Below are 22,562 nucleotides of genomic sequence, written 5' to 3'. Positions count from 1 at the left end.
GCTGCCTTTTAATTTGCAGCGAGGCAAGCTGCACTCTGCTGGCTTTGGAAGGGAAAGGTAGCAAGAACCAGTTGCCAGTCCCCAGGTTAAAGGCTGGAGTCTCCCCGTGGGACGGTGGCACCATAAAAACATCCAGGTGGGAGAACAGGGCTTGTTTTCTGGGGATCTTCTCCCTCCAGGCTGGGCGAGGGCTGTTGCACCCCAAAAAGCAGAGTGGTGAGCGTCTGGGGGGCTCTGTGCGCAGTGCAGCTCGCAGACAGCTCCCCGCCTTGCTCCCGTGCTGGCAGGGAGGCCGTGGCTGTCCTTGCCTCCCTGCAGTCCTCCCGACGCCGTGTCATCGGCAGCAGGATCCAGCCCTGTGATTCAGACCTTCCCATGGATGCATCTCAGGGAAGATTAATCTTCCTAATGGAAGCCGGGCCTCTGACAGCTGTGACTTTCAAACCTCGGTCTGTCTCCGTACCGCATAAACCAGAGAGATCTGGAAGGCTCATAACTTCCCGAGCAAGTGATGTCTAAAGCAAAATAGTTATAATTAACTTCAAAGCATGAAACAGTTTCTGTCTTTAAAGAAAAAAGCAAAAAAAAAAAAAATTTCCTCCCTAGGCCTGGGTCAAAAATGAGTGTTTTTCATGTCACATTAGCTGTGCCTTTAAAAAAAAAAAAAAGACTTGACAATTCTGAATTGTGGTAGGTAACTGATAATGAAGTTCTCAGTTTCATAGGAACAGAGCGTCTCTTTCACTGGGGCGAGCTACTTGAAGCCTGTGTGTTTGGAAACAGGGTTATTGTTGTGTAAATCAGCATGAGATGCCTGCTACTGCCACTTAATTGAAGCCAAGGAAGCCTTTGGTGAATTTGTGGAGGAAACAGGAGAGTGTGTGTGCTGCTTGGGTTTGGGGTGCAGGTGCCCCTTGCCCAGCCCTGTTCCTTTCCATGCCTGGCCCGCGGATGCCCAAAGGAGCTCTGCACCGTGCCCGTCTCCCCATGTGCATCTCCAGCAGTGCTGCATGTGCAGAGCTCAGGCTCTGGGTGTTGCTGCATGCTTGGCCCCAGTTCTCTTCTGAAACACCCCCAGTGCTGGTGATGCAATTCTGCCTCTGTTTTGTGTATTTTTGCATTTGGGGAGTTTGCATCCTGGGAAAACGGTGCACCTGCAGTCACAGAGATGCCTGTGCTGCTCCCCGGGAACAGCATGGGTCTTGCCTGTCGAGGTTAAAGCCAGCCCAGGCGGCACAGGGAAGGGCTGCAGCGGGCACTGACTGCAGAGCAGGGTGTCCTGCTCTTGCAGCCCTTTTCGTGACAACATTTTGATCGAGGTCCTCATTAAGGCTTGTGACTGGGGATCACGAGCAGGGAACGACAGGTTTCTGAGAACGTGGAAAATGCAGGCGGTGCATCTCCACAGCAGGCAGCCCCCTTCAGCTGGCGTCCCTGGGCCTGATCCAGCCCCCCTGCAGCACCCACGCCTTTCAGCGCAGATGGGTGCCCTGCCGCCCCGAGGACCACGCTACCGGGACCGCAGGGTCTCGGTGGGGTGAATAATCCAGAAAGCCCTGGGGAGAAGAGCAGCACCGGTAGGAAAAGCCCCAGCTGCTGGTGCCAGGTGCCCACGTGGTTCTCTGCTTTTTTTTTTTCTTTTTCTGTTTTTTTTTTTTTTACCAGCGGAGGAGCGGGGAGAGCAGGGCCGTGCTTCGGAGGAGAGGCTCCAAAACTTGTCTGCCGTGGAGACGCAGAGGCAGAGAAGTCATTTGTTTAAGTCATGGGAATCTTTTTTTTCCCTGAAACTGCCTCAGGGCTTTTGAACCTCTAGGGCTTGCAGTTCTAAGTGCAACAATTAAAAGTTTGGGATATTTAGCGAGCTCTGCATAGCTGTTTTTCCTCTTTCATAGTTCCGTCATACCTTTTAATTAATTCCCTTTAATTGCTTTTAATTTCCTTTCCTCCTTACTTCTCCCTCAGTATAACTAGCGCTGTCATCCTTTTAGTTTGCCTTTCAAGTTGGAGGCTCTGTGTTTGATTTCGCTTCACCCACGTCGTGTCTTGCAGCTATTTAATTCCTGGAAAGCTTCAGCTCCAGCGATTAAAATCTAAGTGGATTCAGAGAACCTAAAAGGATCGCATGCTTCGTGGCTTTCTCTTTATTAACATGAGAGGGAAACAAAGCGTAATGAAAGATCCATCTTGCCTGGGCAAGGGCCACTTTCCATCACTTGTACTTTTGTGGTACCGTCACAGTGTGGATGTTCTTAGTCACCGGTAACAAGATAAAGAGCATCCTGCTATCTGGTGCTGGCGGGCTTCTGAGAGGGGCTGCTGGGATGACACGCGGCCCTGTCTTGTTCTGATCTGCTCTCAGATGCTCGGCAGGGCTCCCGGGTGCCTTTGTGGGCAGCCCGTACCCCAGTTCTCCTTTCCTTTGGGGCTGTAGGACTGGGGCACGGCCCGCGGGCTGGCGGGGAGGGAAGCAGGGCACTGCTTTCGACCAGCCTGTTATTAAAATTTTGACATTTGTCTCTGATAGCTCTCATTCTTAATGTGCTCGAAAGGGCATGGTGCGTTCTGGTGGAGGTACTTTCCAGCCCAGTCAAAAATAAAAGCGAGTAAAACTGCTGACAGCCACCCAGAAGGGTCCAGAGACTTGGACCCAGCCCCCAGCAGATGGATATCAGCGTAGCTCCGTGGGGCCTGGCCAATGTGCTCTATCTGAAGAGCTGGCTCGGGGGTGGGAATCGTGTGTCTAAGTTTTCTACACCCTCTCTTCTCGAGTGGCATCGCTATTGCTTTATCTGATCTACCCTCATTTCCTGCTCCTCCATTTGTAGTGCTATTTAAACACAGCACTGCCCAAACCTAGCAGGCCTTCAGGCCCTCCTTGGCAGCTTTCCTCCCGACTGCCGAAGGATGAACGCTTCCAGTGCTATCATTAATTGCCTCCAAGGACTGCAGGAGTGAGAGAGGGAAATGCTGAGCACTGGGCTGCGCTGGTGTCCGGCATCGGGGTCTCCGGGGACGGTCTTGGCTGAAGTGGTGGGGGCATCTGCGAGGATGAGATGACCAGTGCTGTGTTTGGATCACTGCAGCCATAACCCCGTCTGGAACTGCCCCTATTGCCTGCTTCATCCTGTAAGGCTGTGTCGTGCCTGTAAAGCCCCCGAGGAGTTAACGCTGGGGTTGTGGTGGAGGGGAGGGTCTTGGTGGGCTGTGCCTGGGGTAGGGCAGGCCTGTGGGTCAGCACTATGGGGGCTGGGGGGAGGAAATTATTTGGGCTAATCTAGGTGCTAGAGCGGAAAGAAACAGCTGAGTTTGGGTGGAAAGTATGATAGCAGAGTGAGCGGCGGGAGGAACGCAGCCCTGGGGCTTACGGGTGCCAAGAAGAGCGGCATTACAGACAAACAGACCTCTTGCCACCGAAAGGACTGACTCAGGCTGCCGAGGAAGCTCCGCGTGGATTATTGCTGTCCTGCTAGCAGCCGGAATAGCAATGCTGGCAGTAAAGCAGCCGACCCCAGTCAGAAGCCCGTTTTGGTGGGTGAGACCAGGGAGGGGGGCAGGTGGGAGGTGTTCGGTGCTGGGCTGGAAGCTGCAGGGTGTGTTTCTGGAGCTCGAAGCGTGCAGGAGCTGGTTTCTTTGGCTGCTGACATCCCTTCTGTAGGGTGGTGCAGGGCTGTTTAGGGGACCCCTGGTGGGCTGTCCCTCGTTGACAAGGGAGAAGGGTTACGGCACGTGCTGCCCTGTCCAGGTGGGACCCAGGGTGGCCAGGAGCTGGTGGCAGCTGGGTTAGGCCCCAGGCTGTCCTGCCCCCGGTTTGGGAGCCCAGGCCTGAAGCAGCTCACAGTCACCAAGAGGTGGTGTTTTGCAGCGAGCTGATCTGAGGGCTCTGTGCCTTTGCATCTGTCAGTGAATTACGCCGGTGAGAGCAAACCTCTGAGGTGCTGAGGTGGCAGCGGCGCACGTTGCCGCAGCCCCGGGCTGAGTGGCAGTCACCTGGGAGCTTCCATGTCCCCGTCTGTCTGGGCATGTCCTCGTGCTGCCATCAGGGAGCCTGGGGACGGCAGCTGGCTGCAGGCTCAGCCCGGGTCCTGAGCACAGCACCTTCTTCTCGGGACACCAGGGAGCAGCTCGTGCACCTCCACGGCATCCTCCGCCGATCCCCAGGCTGCGGTGAGGGGATGCGCGTCCCCCGTGTGGCACTTCTGTCCCCAGCGCGGGCCCCAGAGGGAAGTTCTGGGGAGCCACAGCAGCCGAGGCGGACCCGTGGCCGCTCATGCACGAGGCAGGGCGCTTTGTCCTCCCAGCAGGAGCCGGGTCAGGTTGTTGACCGCGCATCCCTTGGCACAGCGCTCCGATTCCTCCTGCTCCCGTCTCAATAACCCGAGGGCCGCGGGTTGCCAAGGCCTCCCCGTTGCTATAGCGAGGCGAGACAGGGCCGAGCGCTGCCTTCCTCCACCACCCAGCTTCTCCTAATCGCACCTGAAACGCACGCCACACATTTCACCGAAATTAATATTTCATGGCCTTAAAAAAAAAAAAAAAAATTAATTATCAAGGCATTTTCCTGTTGAATCAACTTAAGAGTCTCTCCGGCTGGAACGAGTTTGCGGCGCTAACTGCGAAGTTAAAATATTTATCTTCATAAACGTGTCACCCGAGCCGTGCTCTTCCTCTCGGGGTAATTAGCGCAAGGCATGTTAGCCCAATCAGCGAGGTGCCTGGGAGACACAGATTTGCCTCTCGCTTCTGGGCGTGGTGAGGAGATGATTTATTAAAGGGATTGGAGAGCCGTGAATCTGGCCAGACCTCTGAGCAAAACTGCGGCGGAAAGGGGAAAAAAAAAAAAAAAAGAAGGTGAAGCGTTTGCAGGCAGGGTTATTTCAGCAGAGTCGGTCGCTGACTTTGAGGCATCCTCTGCCGAAGCTGTCCGGACCCAGGGAGCACCCAGCTGCGGGAGGCAGTCCAGGTTTTAATTTGGTACAGCTGGGGACTTGGATTGCTTTAATAAGGATTCAGGTGAGATATTGCCCGAACGCAGGCGTGTGGCTTTGTGGGGAGGCATGCCGTCCTTCCCCTCCGCTCCTGTTCTTGGGGTTAAAACGCTATTTTTGAGGCTGTGAAGTTTAACCCTGTAGGGCTTGGTACTGAATGTGCTCTGGAGAGGAACCTGGGTGCCTGTGGGATGGAGGGAAGGCTGAGGCGGCAGCGTGATCTGGGATGTGAGGCTGTGTTTTTTGTGTGTTTTGTGGGCTGGGACAGCTCTGGAAGCAGAGCATGTACTCTCCAACCAACTCTTCGCTCCCAGGTACCCCAGGCTGTGGAAGGAGGCAGAGGACATGCGTGCCCCGGGGGTGCTGGACACGATGCTGGGGGGTCACTTCCCAAAGCTCATGCCTTTGCTGGGGGTGTCTGTGTCCTGTAGACCTCTCTGCTCTTGAGATTGGGAAAATGTCCAAGGTGATGGCCCTGTACTGTAGGAGAAAGACACCAGGTCCACAGCTGGTGGCAGTGGCATCCCGATGAAGATTTTTTTCAGCTGTGGGCCTGTCTTTGGGGTTTTTCTCTCTGAAGTCCCCTTCTGCTGCTTGTGCCCCATCAACCACTAGTGCAAACCACCAAGAGATGACAAGCGGTCTGAGCAAAGTCTTTGCGGTGTCTTGCCCCTCAGACATCATGTAGGGCTCTCAGCTTACCGCAGCTTGCCTAAATTGGAGCAGGATTTGCAGAAGAGGTGTCTGATGTTGGGCAGATCTCAGGTTAATAGCAGAAAGGGGAAATCCAAGTGCTGCTCTTTGTGGCCTGGGGAAGGTCTGGTGCCCCATCCTTTTGAATGGATAAATGTGCTTTTAAGGGTTGAGATGCATTACTTTTTTCTCTCTTCCCTCCAACAGAGAACCTCAGTTTTCAGTGAAAATTCTGAAAACAGGTCTCCTGAGCACTGTTGCAAGTGGGCTGTTGTCAGAGATCTGTTTTTTGGTAGGAAGCCAGTCCTTAGGGGAGGTTTTCTGGCCGCTCCCCGTCGGTCCTGCAGCTGGCGCTCGCTGCTGTCGGTGCTTGTCTCCGACTTGCCTTCCCTAGCTGTGAGATGGAGCTGCACTCCCCCAGATGTGCCGAGGCGTACAGCTGGAGGGGTTCTCAGAAGAGCTTTCCCTTAACTTATTTCCAGGATTTGCTGTAGCAAATGCTGCTCACCGTCAATTCCCAGGTCTGTGGCTGCTCTGCTTAAGCAAGCTCAGTCCCTGATGCTCTCCGTGCTCCCACGTCGGGCTGGGGAGCACCGCCTGGTGCTCTCCACAAGTTTTTCGTTAGCTCTGTCATGACTTAATCTGATCATCATTCAGTGGTGATGGCTAAATGGCACGGAGCGTGCTCAGCGCTAATCACTTGCAGGAGATGTACGGAAAGGTTACATCCTGTCGGTAAATGTTGTGCCCTCTGCGGTTCAATCAGGGCTGGTATTTATGTGATCGTGCTCCCCCCGTGCCGGCTGGGTGCTGCTCCTCCCAGGGAAATCCGGGTATGTTGGTGGCAGCAGGATCTGACCCCCATTTCTGGGAAGTTTTGGTAGCTTCTTCCCTGCCCTTTTCCTGCAGTCGTTTTCCGCCGCTGCCTCTCGGGCTGCAGCTGTCACAACGAACATCCTTGGATTAAAACAACACTGAGGCAGCAGCAGCTCTCACTGCACCATGATGTGGTCAGGGAGCAAAGCACGGCCCGGTGGTGGCATCGGGGTTAGTGCCCCTGGTAGGTGGGAGGATCTGGTCGGTCCTGGCCCAGAAAATTGTTTCTGGTTCAAGTCCTGCTTCTTTTTGGTGGGAAGCACAGGAAAGGAGGGGCAGCCTCCCTGGGCACTCACACAAAGCACTGGGGCTGAGGAGCACAGGGGGAACCCGGGAAGCTCCTTAGGGCAAATGAGCACACTGCCTTGTCTGTCCCTGGGGCTGTCAGAGGGGACCTGTTACAGCCCTGTCCCTGGCGTGAAACCCACCAGGAGGAGAGGAAAGCTTTTTTTTCCCAAAAGCCCAGCAGACTGAAGGTGTGATTGCCTACGGCAGCACAGGGTTTGCTATGGGCTGCAGGGAGAGCAGGGTGTGGGGGATTGTGTGAATCTTGCTTTAAGGGGACTGTGGGGATGTGCAGAACTTACTGTGTGCAGTTCCACTAGGTGATCTTTGAAGGTCCCCTCCAGCTGGCCATGAAACCTCTCCTCCTGTTGGTTCTGTTGGTGGAGAAATTGCTGGTCACCAGGCCAGACAGCACAGCTGGTGATGTCTGCGGGGCTTTGGTGCCCTGACCAGAATTTGCTCAATTTTGTTATGAAGTGCAGGCACTCGGCAGCAGCCTGACCTCAGCCCTGGAGCTCCCGAGTTATCCGAAGCCCAGATTTCACAGAGAAATTGAGAGCCCTGATACTCGCACCAACCCGGCTGCATATTTTGTAGTCCTCTAAAGCCGTGGGCAAGGCCGGCGTTCGCAGGCTGCTTCCCGTGACTCAGAGGGTAACTAGCACTTGTCCGCGCTCACCTGGCCTCCTCGCTAAAAATGAGCAGGGAGCAGTCCAGCGGGTTGTTTCCTCTGAAGATGACTTCTATTTCGGTAAGGTTCGTCTCTGATTATGTGCCGTCAAACCTCAGAAATTCCAAGCTGCCTGTCCGCTTTCTAATTATATATATATATACATATATGTATTTGAGAAACGGGAGAGGAAAGGACGGTAGTCCTCTTTCAGTGGAAATCCAGAAATACAAATACAAGAGCAGGTGAGTTGTGAAGGACTCCTCTCGCAGGTAAGGACGTGTGCCTGGGTAGCAGTGCGGACTTGGTGAGAAGCACTCTGTTTTTGGCAGTACGAACTTTGAGGCTGTGTGGCAGGCACATGAAAACACACGGAGCTAAACAGACCTCCTGTGGGTCGTCTGCTGTGCTGCGTTTTGCTGGGAATGCAGTTTCCTTAAGAGGAGGACCGTCTTTCTCTACGTTTAAGGCCTGCCGTGCTGTAATTATCGTCATAATTTCAGGGTTATTGCCCCTTTTGTGGTGCCCAAGTGGGAAACGGTGAACTCCTGGCAGGAGCAGCCTGTGGGGGTTAGGGTTGGTTTGGATTTACGTCCAGGCAGGAGTGCAGGGATCGCCGCTCGGTGCGGTACGAAGCAAGGTGATGGCTGTGTGAGCCCGCGAGCAGACAGCTCTGCAGGGTGACAGCAGAGGGATGTGGTGTTAGTGCAGGTCCAGGGGGACGGGGCTGCAGCGTGGGATAAAATTACTGGGAAATAATGGGAAAAATTATTGGGAAATAACAGGGAAAAATGGGATGTTGGCATCAGCTGCGGTGCTGCTGCTGCCACCATGTCACGGCAAATCCCTGTGCTTGCCACAGAGCAAGTCAGCTTGGGGAACGAGGTGAGGGGAAGGCAGGTGGCTACAAAAAACGATCTTTTTGACCAGAATTCCTCCTAGGTGGTGGGGTACCCCCGGGGGCCCCTGGGTGCTTCCCAGCTCTGCCACAACCTGCCTGGGTGGCTACGGCAGGTCTCGTGTTTCCACTGAGAATCGCCTCTTGGCTTTTCCAGGGCAGGGACTGTCTTTTATGTTGCAAGTAAACCAGCAGCAGCTTGCCTCGCATGATAATAAATGCCATCTTGGCTGTGTCTCCGGACTTCTCTGTAATATAGATGGTGAATTGTAATGATTATGGCAAAGTTGAGCCGATGCTAAAAGCCAGTAGGCTGCAAGTTGTTGTGGTTCTTAAGATCTTTCAGCCCCTTGAGGAAGGAAACATCAGAAGGTCTGCACTGAAGCGGCCCTGGTTTGCACAAACTATCCAAACTTTCAGATTGCTGCCTCGTAAAACTCTCACAAAATACATGCAAACTTCAAAATAACAGATGTCTTAGATTTTTCTCTTTCTTCTCAAATGTAAGGGACACTGAAGTTTGTTATTCTGACCTTTGCAAATTTTATAGGAGGCAGTGACGAATTTACATGGGTGGGATAATCATCTGGAAGGAAGGAGGTCAGTGAAAGAGGCTTTTGGGAAGTGAAAAAAGAGACGGGGAGCATTGGACTGCTGTAATGCAGTTAGCCCAAGCTGTAGCTGAGGCTCGTCCAACCCACCAGGACGGGCTAACGTCATTGCCTACGATCCACCCAGCTGGCGGCGGGTGGGAACAGCTCCAGGAGGAGGACGTGGGGCGGTTGGACGGGGCAGAGCGAGGGAGGAGTGCACAGCTCGGCCCCATCTGCCAGGAGGCCGGGCTGAATGCTGCGGCCGTGTTAATTTCTGGTAATGAGGAGTAAGGAAGGAGATCCAGCTGTTGAGGGGTGGGTTGGTGTTTCAGAGCAGGGAGGGCTGGGGTTCACACGAAGTGACTCAGATCTGAGAGGGAGAGAGGGTTTGTTCTCCCTTCCCAAATCTCGTGGGATCTCTGTGGTGGCCAAGAGGACAGGCTCGTAGAGAGACCCGTGCCTCCCGCGCCAACAGTTCAGCTCAGACCCGGTGTGCAGCTTGGCTCCGTCACTTGGACCAAGATGTTTGAAGCTACTTCCAACCTGGTTTCGATGAGCACCTAAATAAGAGCAGGAAGCCCTGTGGTCCTCGGAGCAGGACAGCCCGTGCAGGTGGAGTTCAGCCCGTCGATCCACTCATTGCATTCCTGGTCTTCTTCCCACCTGGGGGAGGGAGATGATGCTTCTCTGCCAGGCTTTGGGAGGCACCTGGTAGAGCGCAGCTGTGACAGCTTGGAGCTTCTCAGCAAAAATATAGGGGAATTTGTCATCTACCCCTTGTAGTAGTGTCTCTGCTCCTTATCTCGTGGGATATTTAACCTCCTCGGCAGTGAGTTTCAGCTCTTGCAGCCTGTGCGATGACAGTCACCTGCTCTGTGAAGATGCCCAGGACCTGACCCGAAGAGGCTGCAGCACGGGATGTCTTGCAGGTCTTGTGAACGCACATGCAGAGAGCATGGGAGGCCGGGGAAGGGATCTGTAAAGCCAACTGATGTGCGGGCAGCAGTCAGTGCCGACACCGAGGGCGTACCGTGCCAGTCCGTCTGCAGCCAGCGCTTTGCTCCTCTGCAGCAGGGTGGGAGGTGAGCCTGTTCTCACAGTGCCCTAGCATATAGCTGCTTTTCAGCTCAGAGCAGGGCAGCTCTTCTCTTGCAGAGAGCAGACGGCATGGCCAGGACGTGCTCTGGCGTGGGGTCCGGAGCAGCCCTGAGCACAGCGCATCCTCCTTGCTCTGTCCTCATCCTTGGTCATGCTTCTTTGGTGCTCCTGGACACCAGGGCTGCAGCAGCCTGCAGAAATCAGCTCGGCAGTCCTTTGAGCTCAGAGCTGTCTGACATTGGAATGACAGAAGGCGAAGCGCTGGTGTTGGCTTCCCCAAGTCCTCTGGTGCTGGTGTGCAAGGCTCCCACCGCAGCCCTGCTGCAGCCGAGCACGCGGCGCACTTGCTGGGGTCCCCAGGAGGGCACCGCAGGCACATCTGAGCAAGTTGCTGGCTGAAATATTTGCTTTTTTTTTTCTAAAGCCCTCCTTCCCTCCCCTTCAAATCCTTCCTCTGCTCTCCATTTTCTCCGCCAAGATCCTTTTTCCTTCTTTGAGAATTCGCTCCCTGTCCAGCTGCACACTTCAATGCTCAAGATAGACACAAACCTTATCAGGGGTCCGGGCACCTCCATTTCACAACGCGTGTGAGGCCTGTGATCACTTCTCTGACGTCCAAAAAGGCTTTTTTCACAGCCGTGAGCGGTGCTGGGGTGCGGCGTTGCTGGATGCAGGCTGGTGCCCTCCCTCCCATCGATGCGTTTCCCAAGCCTGCGCTCCCAGCCCCGAGCAGCCCGGGTTTATGCCAGGTTACGAGGGAACAGACTGCAGAGCCCTGGCTCTCCACCGCTCGCATTTCGTATGGTGTAAGTCATCCTCGCCAGGCAGCAGCCCTCATTTTGCCCTCATTTACAAGGGTGCAGCTGGGCTCAGCGTTGCTGGGAGCGTCACCCATGCACGGTAATGGAAGAGCAGTCAGGGTTTTTAATCACTTATTCCGAGTGTAATTCCCAGACCGTTCTGAGTCACGTCAAGAGCTGCAAAACAAGGCGTCTAGCATCCCTCCTTCGCATTGGTGTCTGGTGAGGGTGATGTAGAGCTATCCCTGCTGTGCTTCGCCCAGCCCTGTGCACGGGGCCCCGGCTCTGCACCCACAGCCTGGGGAAAACGAGGTGTGCAGCACGCTGCCTGGTAGGGACAAGAAATGCGAGGGAAAACCGGAGCAGCACGAGCACCTGGCTGAGCCCAAGGCCAATTTGCAGCAATGAGAGTGAGTATGGCTCTTAAAAATCGTCTGGGTATGGGCATCAGGTGTCACTTCCACTTGGCTCCGGGTTGTGTCGCAGGTCTGGGGCGTGATGGAAGGCACACGCCAGCGGGGAAAGCAACCTGGCAGTCAGGGGAGGTGTTGTGTTATAGGGGATGGCCTTGGAAGCTGTGGTTAAGGAGGCACTGCACGCTCCCCGCAAAGACACAGGGCAGCAAGTGCAGATCCGTCAGAGAAGGAAGAGGGAAGCAATTAAGCTGTGTTGTCCACACGGCCGTGCACCCTCAAGCTGGTCAGTGCACGGGGGAAGAAAGCCTTTCCTGGCTGTGCTGTGGCTCTGTGCACGGCATAGGGCCCTTGTGCGTAGCTCCCGAGGGCCCTGTGCCACGCGGCTTGGGCTTGGGGCTGCGGTTGCTTGAAGCCTTAGCCGTGCAAGTGGGAAATGAGACCGTGGAAGCAGGAGGCAGGGCGCAGATCTCGCAGCCAGCCCCCAGGGATTTTACAGCGAGGCGTTGCAGTCGAGGCTTCTCCTTGCCCGTCTTCGAGTTTGAAGTGAAAACAAAACGGCTTCCAAGATAACCTGGGATTTCAGGCTGGAGCGGACTGTCAGAGGCGTCCTGCTCTAGGGCTGTCCCCAGGAAGGGGGAATGTGACTGCTTAGCACCGGGGCCAGCCCTGAATCCTTTCCGTGGGAGCTTCTGTCAGCCCGGCAGGCTGGACTCCAGCGGTCCTCAGCGGGCTGTGCACCAGGGGAGGCTGGGTTGCACCTCATCCCTGCTGACCTGCTTGGGAGACGAGGCTGTTTTATTTTACTTTATTTTATTTTGATATTAAAGACATCCTTTAAAGAAACGTCAGCTCGCAGGCTGTCGCTTTTATGGTTAAAAAAATTACAGCCGCTTGCCTGGGGTGTATTTGAGAATGGCAAGGAAGAGACTATTTTAGATTAGTAAGTGAGGGCTTAATTAATTTTCATTATTTGCATAACAGTGTCCTCTAATTAATAGCTAATGGGCAGTCTCTGAATTAATGCTGGAGTGGGGTCTCCAGTGATGCCATTAGAGAAGAGTTTTTTTATTGCGAGGAACTGAAGCTTCGCTTATTCTTTCTAGTAAACGTAGTAACCAAAAGACCCAAAGGTGTCTGGGGCAGCAGCAGGCATTTTTAGGGGCAAAAATTCAGCTTTCCTAAATCCTGCTGCCCACTCCTGCGTGCAGTGGGGCAGGACTGGACTTATCCTCCATCCAGCAGGGGGAAGAAGGAGGCAGCAGCGCAGGGGCTGGCCGGGGACAGCGCCTTGCGAACCACAGGGTTGGTCCTCAAGAGCAGCCAGTGTCTTCTTCAAGTCTTTTGCTGGGCTGCTGCTGCTGGCACAGGCCAGCCAAGAAGATGCCCTTATGCTTTAATCTGTCTGGAGTAGCTTGTAAAGCAGTTGCTTGTATCGTGGCCGTGTCATTTTCCCTCCTGGCTCTTCCCCGTAAAATCTAGCGTGCTGTCATTTCACGTGTCTGTTCTTGAGCTGGCAGATATCTTACTGCTGGTCTGGAGGCATGCAAACTGCGCTTGTCTCAGATCTATGCTGGAGGGTGATATCTCACTCTCAGTATCTTCCTTTGGCTCTGTCTCCGTTTCTCTCTCCTTTTTTATGCTGTGGTTATGCCAGTGTTTGTGATAACAACAGGATTGGATTGCATCAGATGACTTGAGGTACACGGCTTGGCTTAGAGCAGAGAAAAACAGGTGATAAATTCTGGGGTGGGAACAAGATAGAGGCTAACCCCTTAGCTGGCAAAAGCATCTTCAGCTGCGTTTGTTGTACAAATACGCCCTGGCAGTAGCTGGAGCACAGATCAGGCTCAGTGAGATAGGTGCTGTGCGAAGAGCAAAAAGCAATCAGCATCCCGAGGAGCTCTCCTCGTCGAGGTGAGACAGGCAAACGGGTGCAGATGTAGGAAGGGGAGAGACAAAGCAGTGGGACACGGTGCGGGATAACTGTTCTTAGGTTTTCTTCCCCACCGAGCTGCCGGCCCTGGGACTGTTCTGCCCATTTAGAAGACCCTCGTCAGGCAGGTGGTTAAGCACTCATCCCTGCACGCTGTTGTGCACTCCGAATTTCCCACGGTGATAATCCTGCAGCCTTCAGAGAGCTCACGTGGACGTGGCCTTGGGTCTGTGTTGGGATTTGCACCCACTCATACCAGCGGTGAGCGGGGACCTTGGAGCTTATTTGCTTTTCTTTCGGTTAATCTTCGCCCTCTCTTCAAGGGAAGGCTTCTGATATCTACCCTGCAAGTGTTTTCACTTGTTTTCCAATGAACCCGTGTGAGATACCACGTGCTTTCAGCTCCCACTGATTGTGCTTTGAGTTCCCACAGATATTTCTGGGAGCCAAGGGTGTTTGTCGTTACACCAGAGCTGCATGCTCAGGATCGCTCGTGATCAAACGTCAGCGCCCGTTTACACCTGAGGATCTGTGGCTTGCTAACTTTTTTTGAGTAAGACAAACCTGATGTTTTGAGTGATGATTATAGGCTCTGACAAAGGGGAAGCATCGTTCTGACAGACAGCAGCTATTTCAGAATTAAATGACAAAAAAAGCAGGTCATGGAAGTCGAAATGTACATTTTTGTTGCATGTGCAGTTCTGGACAGTATCTCCTCACCAATGGCAGCTCTTCAAAGAGGAAGCACAATTTGGCTAAAATTGCTCAAATGAGGTAATAAAATTACACTCCTGTGCAAGGCCCCATTATTCACAAAACACATTTGTTTGGATGCAAATTACTGCAGACCTTTCACTGATACAGTGGGGAAAAGAGAGAGTTTTCACGAGCTTTGCATCAGTACCACAATGTGGCTGCCGAGCGGATTAATACTAATGCAGCAGCCAAATGCTCTATTAGAGCCCATTTGTTCTCTATTATGCTCCGCGGACTGTCGCTCTTTGGATGAAATCTTGACAGAGCTCATCAGATACTGCTTACAAGAAAGCCCAGTTAAATAACACCTTCAGCCTCAAAACGGCTCGCGGCACACGTGCCCAGGACCCCCTGCCGAAGCCTTGAGCTGGACGTTGTGACCGGACGCGGTGCTGTCCCTTGGGCAGTTGCTCCTTCAGGCAGCTGCTGCTCATTTGTGGGATGTTTCTGAGAACAGCGTAGTGTCAGCGTGAGAAAACACGTGAGCAGTAGGACACAGGGAGTACCCACCTGAAATGATACGGAGCTTCTCTGTGAGTACGGCAATTAGGAAAGTTGCCAGCCCTGATGATCGACAAGGCTGGTGCTCATTCCTGCAGAAAAGGAACCTTTAATTAGCACGAGTGCATGGGACCTCCATTTCACGTCTTGCTTAAGAGACTACGTGTGCACCAAGCCTTGCAGGTGCCACCTTGGTGCATTGGTTCAGTGCTGGCCTGCGCTGGCGTGCTCAAGAGCTGTGTTTTCTGCGCCGTGTTGGGTTTTGGTGGGAGGATTCTTGTTGAAGAAAAGCCCAAACCTGGCTTTGTACTGACAGGTTCTCAGGAGTCCAGAGAAAAGGAGCAGCTTCCTTAGGACAATAGTAATGCCCTGCTTCCAGGAGCTGTGTATTTCCCAAGACGTTGTTTTTTGTTTGTTGGTCATACTTCAGCAGGTGAAGAGCCACCTTGCTTTCATTTAGTACAGGATGTCGACAGAGCTTCGGGAAAAGGAATTTAAAAATCCACAGAAGGGCATGGATTTAAATGCAGAAATGTATGGAGAGCGAAGAAAAGGCTGAACGCAAAGAGGCTTGTTCTTCTGCTGTCCCTAACCTCAGAAGGTGAAGAGGTAAAGGGATCCAGAGAAAGGATAACAGGAGAGAAAAGCAAAATATAGATCTGCGTTCTTCTATTGCGGTAATTCTTTCTGCAGCTGTCTCATAAAAGCACTGGTGTTTTGTCTTGCTCTGTGTTTCCTACCTCCTGTGACCGTGCTGGGGTACCTGCTTTTATATGGTGGACAATGGCGGTGCCGTTGGCATTGAGCCGCGTTCTGAGCAGGTCCGCACCTCATGTGGATTCACGTTAAATAAATAGCTTGGCTCGCTCAGGGGGTGAATCAAAAGAAGGAACGGAGCCTCCAGCCTACAGGCCCCGTGCTGTGCACGCAGGCGTATAAACATGTAAGTTGTTCTTTGGTCTTCAGCTCAGCGCAAACCTCTCGCTGGAGAAGTCGGTGTTTCAGATCCCCTGCAGCCCTGTTCGGGGTCTCCACGTAGGGGGCGAGGATGTACTGGGTTTGAGCTGGACCCGTTGGAAATCCAGGTGAGTGGAAGTTTGTGGTCTGTCGTATACGTTTGTCTTTGCTTTGTCATCAGTGCGAAGTGCTTTCAGCCTGAGCAAGGCACGGTGTTGAAAAGTGAAACGGGGAAAAAAACATCTTCAGTGCTGTCACAGGCGCAGTAAAATGAGGATAACGCATTGCCAGCTGTAGGCGACCATACACGTGGAGTTCTTGCCATCGGAAAGACCTGGTACCTCGCTGATGGTGCTTTGGGACAGGTTCTTATCTCCTGGGCTGACTTACTGGGAAGCCCTTTGCTCCATCAGCCTCCCCAGGGAGGTCATGCCAGAATGGTGACAGCTTAAAGCCCGATGCTCTAGTTTTTCCTTTTGCCACTGTCTATCCGAGCTGGCTTGAAAACAGCGCCGTATCTTCCAGAAACATGGTTGTGGGGATCTCCAGCCCATCAGAGAGCTCAAATTGAGCCTTGCAGCTGGCCTGGGGGCCCTGCTAGCTACCATGCTGGGTGCCCCCCGCAAGCTTGGGTGTGATCATGGCTGTGTCCCCAAAACCCTTCACCAAGGCCTTTGGCTGCTGCAAGTCCCTATCAGCAGGAGTATTACTCATCTGAAGAGCAGTTGCTAGACAATACCCTTGGTTGTCATTGCTGGCTGTTCTTGTCATGCCTCCAAAGCCTTGCAAATCAGTCACGGCTTGGCATGGTCGCCGGTGTATATGGGGAGAGATCTACTGAGAAATTGTTTTTATTATATGTTAGTGCTAGCAAATAAATAATGTTCACTCTATCTTGTGCGTGGGGAGATAGTTTTCTCCCATGCCTTCAAATCTGGTGATTAATAATAACCGTTAATCCCCATGAATGACAGCAGTATATTTGGAGCGAAGCACATGTTAAAATAATTTGAGAGAATGTTGTCAGGTCATAGGCTAACCTATTCTCTTCATATAATATTTTCATAAGGTATAAATATTTCTCGGCTTGAGACATTGGCTGGAGATCCAGTTTAAAGAACAAACAAAGATGGATCATAAACAAGGGCATTGGTGGGGTCTCAGCATCACAGCCTGAACCAAAACCAAACTGAACTTCCAGCATAAATTCACTCCAAAAGTTGGGTTCTGGAAAGACAGAACTATTCATAAGCTTAAGCTGAATTTGGCAGCGAGATACGTTCAAAATCCCTAGGGAGACTTAATTTATTTTTAATGTCCAGGCATTACATTTGAAATGTCAAAATGAAATGTGTCATCTTGGAAATGCCAAAACATTTCTTTTTGACATCTTCTCAATGAAGCTTTTCAACTTTTTGTTTAGAAATGGCAGTTTTCAGTTAGAATGAGGAAAGGTTAAACAACATGGTTAAGTGACTTGAAAGCGAACAAAGACATTGCATTTTGATTTAAAGAAAATGTGGAGAGGTAGCAAATTTTTGTTGTTAGCTGTTCTTTTATGTACAGCTGAACCCCTTTACCTTTCCCCGAAATCTGTTTCCAATTGACCCAAGCTATTTTAACTCCTACTTTTAGCACAAATAGGAAATGTCACAAGATTAAAAAAATCATTATTCCCTCTCTTCTAGTTCCTGGAGGGCCCTAGTTTGGAAATGGTGAAAAACAGTGATTGAAAACCCGAGAGGGAACACTCAGAAAATACTCAGAACAGCCTTTTCATATCTGGTGATCCTAAATACAGTATTTTTTAGTGGGCTAAATGCAGAAAATTTAAGCCAGCGCTTCACATTTTCCACCTCTGGATGCCCGTGCCCTTGCTGTGCATGCTGCAAGGGTACAGCCCCGTGCGTGGTGCCCCTTTGGTGGTGGCGGGAGCAGCATCCCTCACCTGCTTCTCCTTACAACATGCCCACGGGCTCGGATCTCATCTTCCTCCTTCCCAGTGAGCTGAGGAGGGTGTCCCTGCTCGGCAGCTGGGTGCAGAGGGATGGACAATTTTGGGGAGGAAGGAAACAGCTGCAACCTCCCCCCACCACCACCTCAAATATATATATATATATATCTGACAGGGTTGTACAGAAATGAGTCTGCTGCTGAATTTCAAAACCAGAGCATGAAATCCTCTGTGCTTTTTCTTCCCCCCTCTCTAAGCCATCCTCTGGAAATCTGTGGCGGGGATGCAGTTCTCCATCCTGTGATCCGTCACTCCGGCGAGGCGGAGAGGAGGAGGTGGTGGTGGTGAAATGCTGGAGGGCTTCTTACAGGGGCTCGCAGCAGCGGGGGCACCGGGGACGTCGGAAAACAAGGGTGGATACGTCCACTTCATTCACCCTAATTAACAGGCGAAGCTTCGAAATGCGTCCCAAAAGCAAGCCGGGGGAGGAGAAGGGCTGGACAGCCCGCTCAGATGGCTGGAGAATCCCCTTGGCTGCCGGCGGCGCGGAGCTGTCAGCGCCGTGGCGTGCGAGATGGAGCTCGGAAACCCCCGGGTGAACATTTCGCACGGCGTGGCTCTGTAGCTGTCATCCAGCGCCGAGGTTTGGGAATAGCCATGTGCGTGGCGATGGCAGCATCCCCTGTGGCTTTTGTTTCTTTAATTGCCAGCAGGCAGGCTTACTGCTTGCGACACAGCCCTGCGGTGGTAGGGGCTGTGCTACCTGCGGGACGGCTCCGTTAGTCTCCTGCCTCCTTTCCCGTCTGTCCCTCTGGGCTGCAGGAAGGCTTTGTGGCACCTCCAGGGGAACAGAGGCGTTTGTTGGGTGCCGTTGAACGTCCCATCTAATGAGAGTTGTGAAATGCAAAACCTTTGCATAGCTTTGGAGCAGGCTCTGGGAAGGCTCGGGCTGCGACGGCCACTCCTGAGTGGTCTCAGCCCGGGCGGGGTGCCTGTGCAGTTCTGCATTCAGTCAGATGAGGTCAAACTAAAAGCGAAATGTGAAGCCATTATGCTGGAGTTTGTAGTTTCCCTTTGCCAATTATGTTTTCCTGACTTGCTTTAGCCTTTGCGGCACGCTCAGCTTGGGAGGATTTGTGTACTTCCAAGACAGATTTAACTAGCACGAGGTTTTGTAAAGCTCATTTGACAGTGAGGTTGAGATGGGGAAATGTCACCAAACATTTCCTTGGTTATCCCTACGTGTTGGTGTAGCAGGGCCTTCAGATGGTTGCCCATATGTGGGGAAACATGCTTTTTGTTACTCATACCCGGAAAAGGGCTTACCGTAAACAACTGTGCCTGGAAAAGGCAGCTTGTAGCTCTCCTTGCTGAAGGGCCCAGTTCAAAATTTGGTCTAGGCAGTGAAGCCGCTCACAGTGGCATCAGCAAACTTGGGGTCTGGTTTAGAAGTGATCCGGGGAGCTAACGGTCAAAATAAGGCAGATCTTCATCGTTCTTCTTCTTTCCCTTTGACTGCTCTGGCCCGAAGTCTGCAGGCAGGATGAACTGTCCGTTTTGGGGTTAACGAGGATGCTTGTGCCCCATCCTGCCCAAGTGTTCGACCAGGGGATGTGGGCAGCTGCAGGTGGAGCCGTGGCAACCTCAAATGTCATCTGGTCCGGGGACAGCATCACGGCTGTCAGCCTGGGCACGGGCACAGCGTGCATGAGCCCGCGGCTCCGGGGTGGTCCCCGGGCTCCAGGAGGCTCCCTACATCTGTAGGTCGGCGACCTGCCTCCTCTTGTTCCTGCTTTCCAAACATAGCAGCGCAGTATTTGTGCTGAAGGAGTGCTAGCTGGTCTGGCTGAAAAATAAAACCTCAAGCCCGTGTCTATTTAGGGTGCCTGTGATTTTTTCTTTATATAGTGCAGATGGTGGGTGCCCGTGCGGCTGTACAAAGCAGCGGGGCGCGCTGCGAGATGTTGACTGTTCCTTCATGTGGGCACAGCGGGGTTTCGGAGGTCTGTGCAGCAGCGTGCTTCTTTTTACGGGAGGTGTCTCCAGTCAAAGCAGGTAATTTGAATTTCTCTGGTGCCCTGGTATGAACAGGCCCTGGTACAAGCCCAGATAGAGCCAGTGGCAAGGCTTTGGCTCACACCCTTTTTTTTTTTTTTTTTTTTTTGTGGGATGCTTTTGTTATCTTTCGAGATGAAAGGTGTCCCAGAAATGTAAACCGCTGATGAGCCATACTCCTTTTAATGTAAAATAGTAATAATAGAAGCTATCACGCAGTTCCATTCATCCCTGGAGGTCACAAAGCACTCCATAAATTGCACTTCAGCCTTTCGCATTCCAGCTGCTGAGTGTACCGAGATACAGCGGTGTGAGAATAGAAGAAACGCTGTCTTTGGGGCCGCTGCTTATGTTATCCGCAGGTTAATGTGAGCGTTTCATGTTTCCCTTCACTCCCCCTTATCCCAGTCCCTGATCCGCGTTGATCTGGGGGCCGGGTTCAGCCTGCAGCAGCCCGCGCCTTTATTTCTGCTGGTTAACACCAGCCAGCAGAGGCCACCTCGCTCGTCCCCCTGGCCAGGGCTGAGCTGTTGACCTGGCCTTTGCTCACCGGGCAGCCTGAATGCCGTGGCGATGGATGTGAGGCTCGATGCAATGCTGGCTGTTGCCTCCCTGTCCTTTCCTATGGCCAGAGGGAGTGTTTAAGGACAACACCTGGCCAGATGTGGAGCTCGGATTTCCCTTAGCAGGCTCGATTCCCCTCCCTCTGCTCCCAGCCGGCCAGCTTGGGTTTTCTCACACAGAGCAGAGTTTTCAGCCACCGCTGTCGTGTTTCTCTTCTGTCAGCCGCACCTCCTTCCCAGCCGGCATATCCAGAGCAAGCCAAGGACGAGATGAGTGTTTTGGAAGGAGGGCCGAGTGTGCCTGAGCTCTGGTATGCCTCCCTGGGGACCTCCTGACTCGCAGCACCGCGCACGCACCAGCTCGCTGGCGGCTCCTCTGCCCCCGTCCTCGTGTGGGAGGCGTTTGGCCAAGGGGGGAATGGGAGCCCGCAGGCTGGATGCTGTCTGTGACCACACACAGCAGCCTGATGGATTTTGTAGTTTCTTTGGCAATCAGACGGGACCCTTCCTTAGCACCGAGCCGCCCGTGTTTCTCCCGCTGCTCCTCCGAGCCGCCCTCCGAGAGGCAGGGCAGAAAGTGAGGGGGTGCAGAGGTGCTTGAGGTTCAGCTGGCCTCTGAGACTGCCCTTTGCTGGTGCTCAGCCTGCAGTGATATCCAAAATCTGAACGGGGCCACGGGGAGCCCGAGGAGCGCGACCTCCGTTTGGGCGGCCCAGTCTGGACGGATGGGTTATTTTAAAGCGGGCGGGTGGCGGAGCCCGCAGGGATAAACGCTCAGGTAATCGCCTGGGTCCAAACCACAGGCCACCTTCTGCCATCAGAGCAATTTGGAAATCAATTTGATGTCTGGCGGGGAGGTGGCGAGGCTCTCTCAGGAGCGGAGTGGCACGCTGGGTCCCTTCGGCGCTCATTAGCATTCAGGTGGCAGCGCTCTGCGTAAGCCGGAGACCGGTGCCGCTTTTTCTGGGAAAGCCATTAGAAGAAATAAATTAAAGGGGGGGAAAAAAAATAAAATCAAGCATTACCGATAATTTCCTCTCGTTAAAGGTAACAATAGCGCAGACCACAGCCCCAGCGCCAGTCTCGAACATGGCTGGCTCCTGGTTGGGTTCCCGAGACAGCCGAGCAGAGAGCACACCGCAGAAGTGAAGTGATGATCAAATAAGAAAGCAAATGAGGCTCCCCCCTCGTTTTTAACAAAGGCAGGAATGGGGCCAGTGGCGGAGTGGTTTAGCTGAGCAGTTAGAAAATTTGAGGTCAAAGCCTGACATGGCTATTGATGAATTTGAGGGTGATGGAAGAAGAGTAGCAGACATTACGAGTGGGCTGCAGGGACTGAAACATGAAGCAAGATTAAAAGAACTTAAGTACCTGGAGGTACTGTGGCTGCGCGACAGCAAGGCGGGCCGTAATTACCCTGCAGACTGCCGAGAGAGACAGAGAGAGGAGCAGAGGGGGGCAAAACGGGTGTAAGGCAGAGCAAAGGGGTGGGATCTGGGCTGTTTTCTCTAGATGCTGAGTTTGGCCAGGCTCTGCGGTGCATCAACTGCTGGTGCTTTTTTTGGTCGTCTCTTCTTGGTCGTCTCTTCTTGTATCACTCTGTTTTACACCCCGCTGCTCCCGATGGACCCACAGCTCTTTGATGAAGGGCCGGATTCTGCTCTCTGCGCTGCTCTGTTGGTGGGGAATGGTCCTGCCTGAGGCACTTCCAGTGCCTGCTGCTCAGTGCTGTAAAGCAGCGTTGCTGGCAGAGGGTTCAAAGCCCAAAGGAGCAAACCCTTTGAAAATCTGCTCTGCCCTCTGTACGTGGGGCTTACTGGGCAGGGCGATGGTATGTTGCGGCTCGTAGGAAAGCATCTCCGCTGGGAATAGTGAGGTGTCAGGCTCGCTTTGCAGCTTGTCTTTCAGTGGCGTCGCTTAGTGGCTCTTCCTGGACAAGTCTGCCTGTTTTCATGAAGCGTTTATGAGCTTCATAACTCCCTATTGCCATACCTCCCCTTGAAACTAAAGCAGAAACGATGACCTGGGCAGGTGGTGGACTGAAAGATGTAGATGCACAGACCTACACGTGTGCGATAAACCTTGCTTCTCTACACAGCCAAGCTCAAAGTGGATCCCCAAGCACTGCAGCTGCAAAGTTGTCTTTGGATCCGAGTGTGGCAGCATCTCCCTGAGTCTGGGGCAGAACTTGTCAGCTCTCCTGCCTTTTACCGAATGCTTCGGGGGAGTTCAGCTCTCAGCTCTGCCACTTCCCCTCGATTATCAAGGCTCACTTTTTCCTGGGGATTTTTTCCATTGCTGGACTGGCAGTGGGAATGAATTGGAAGCAGAGTCCCCCGTAGCCTGTTTGTATCATGCTTTTCCGTGTTTGCACTGGAGCTATGCCGCTTTTTAGCTTGGCTTCCAAGGAAACAAATCGGAGACCTGTCTGTTCCTCTGTTCACGTAGCTCTCCCCAGTACTGCGTGATTGATGTGGTGGCTGCGGGTCAGACTTGGTGGAGGGGTAGCCAGGGTTTGAGGCTCCTAGA

General features: G+C 53.0%; 1 protein-coding gene across 3 annotated transcripts in view; it reads left to right on the top strand.

Annotated features, from left to right (window-relative positions):
• Nucleotides 1-22,562, top strand: part of LOC310889482 (zinc finger and BTB domain-containing protein 7C-like) — a 142,339-nt gene that overhangs the window by 13,939 nt on the left and 105,838 nt on the right. Inside the window, exon 1 of one of the 3 annotated variants that reach the window (XM_083816998.1) lies at nucleotides 3,543-5,010. The exons of the other annotated variants lie outside the window; for them this stretch is intronic. The gene's annotated coding sequence lies outside the window, so the exon portion shown is untranslated. Of the gene's footprint in view, nucleotides 1-3,542; nucleotides 5,011-22,562 lie in introns of those variants that run through there. 3 annotated transcript variants of the gene reach the window in all.

This window comes from Anser anser, assembly GCF_964211835.1.
Source record: "Anser anser genome assembly, chromosome: Z".
Taxonomy (NCBI): Eukaryota; Metazoa; Chordata; class Aves; order Anseriformes; family Anatidae; genus Anser; species Anser anser.
This window is presented reverse-complemented; position numbering and strand designations above follow the sequence as displayed.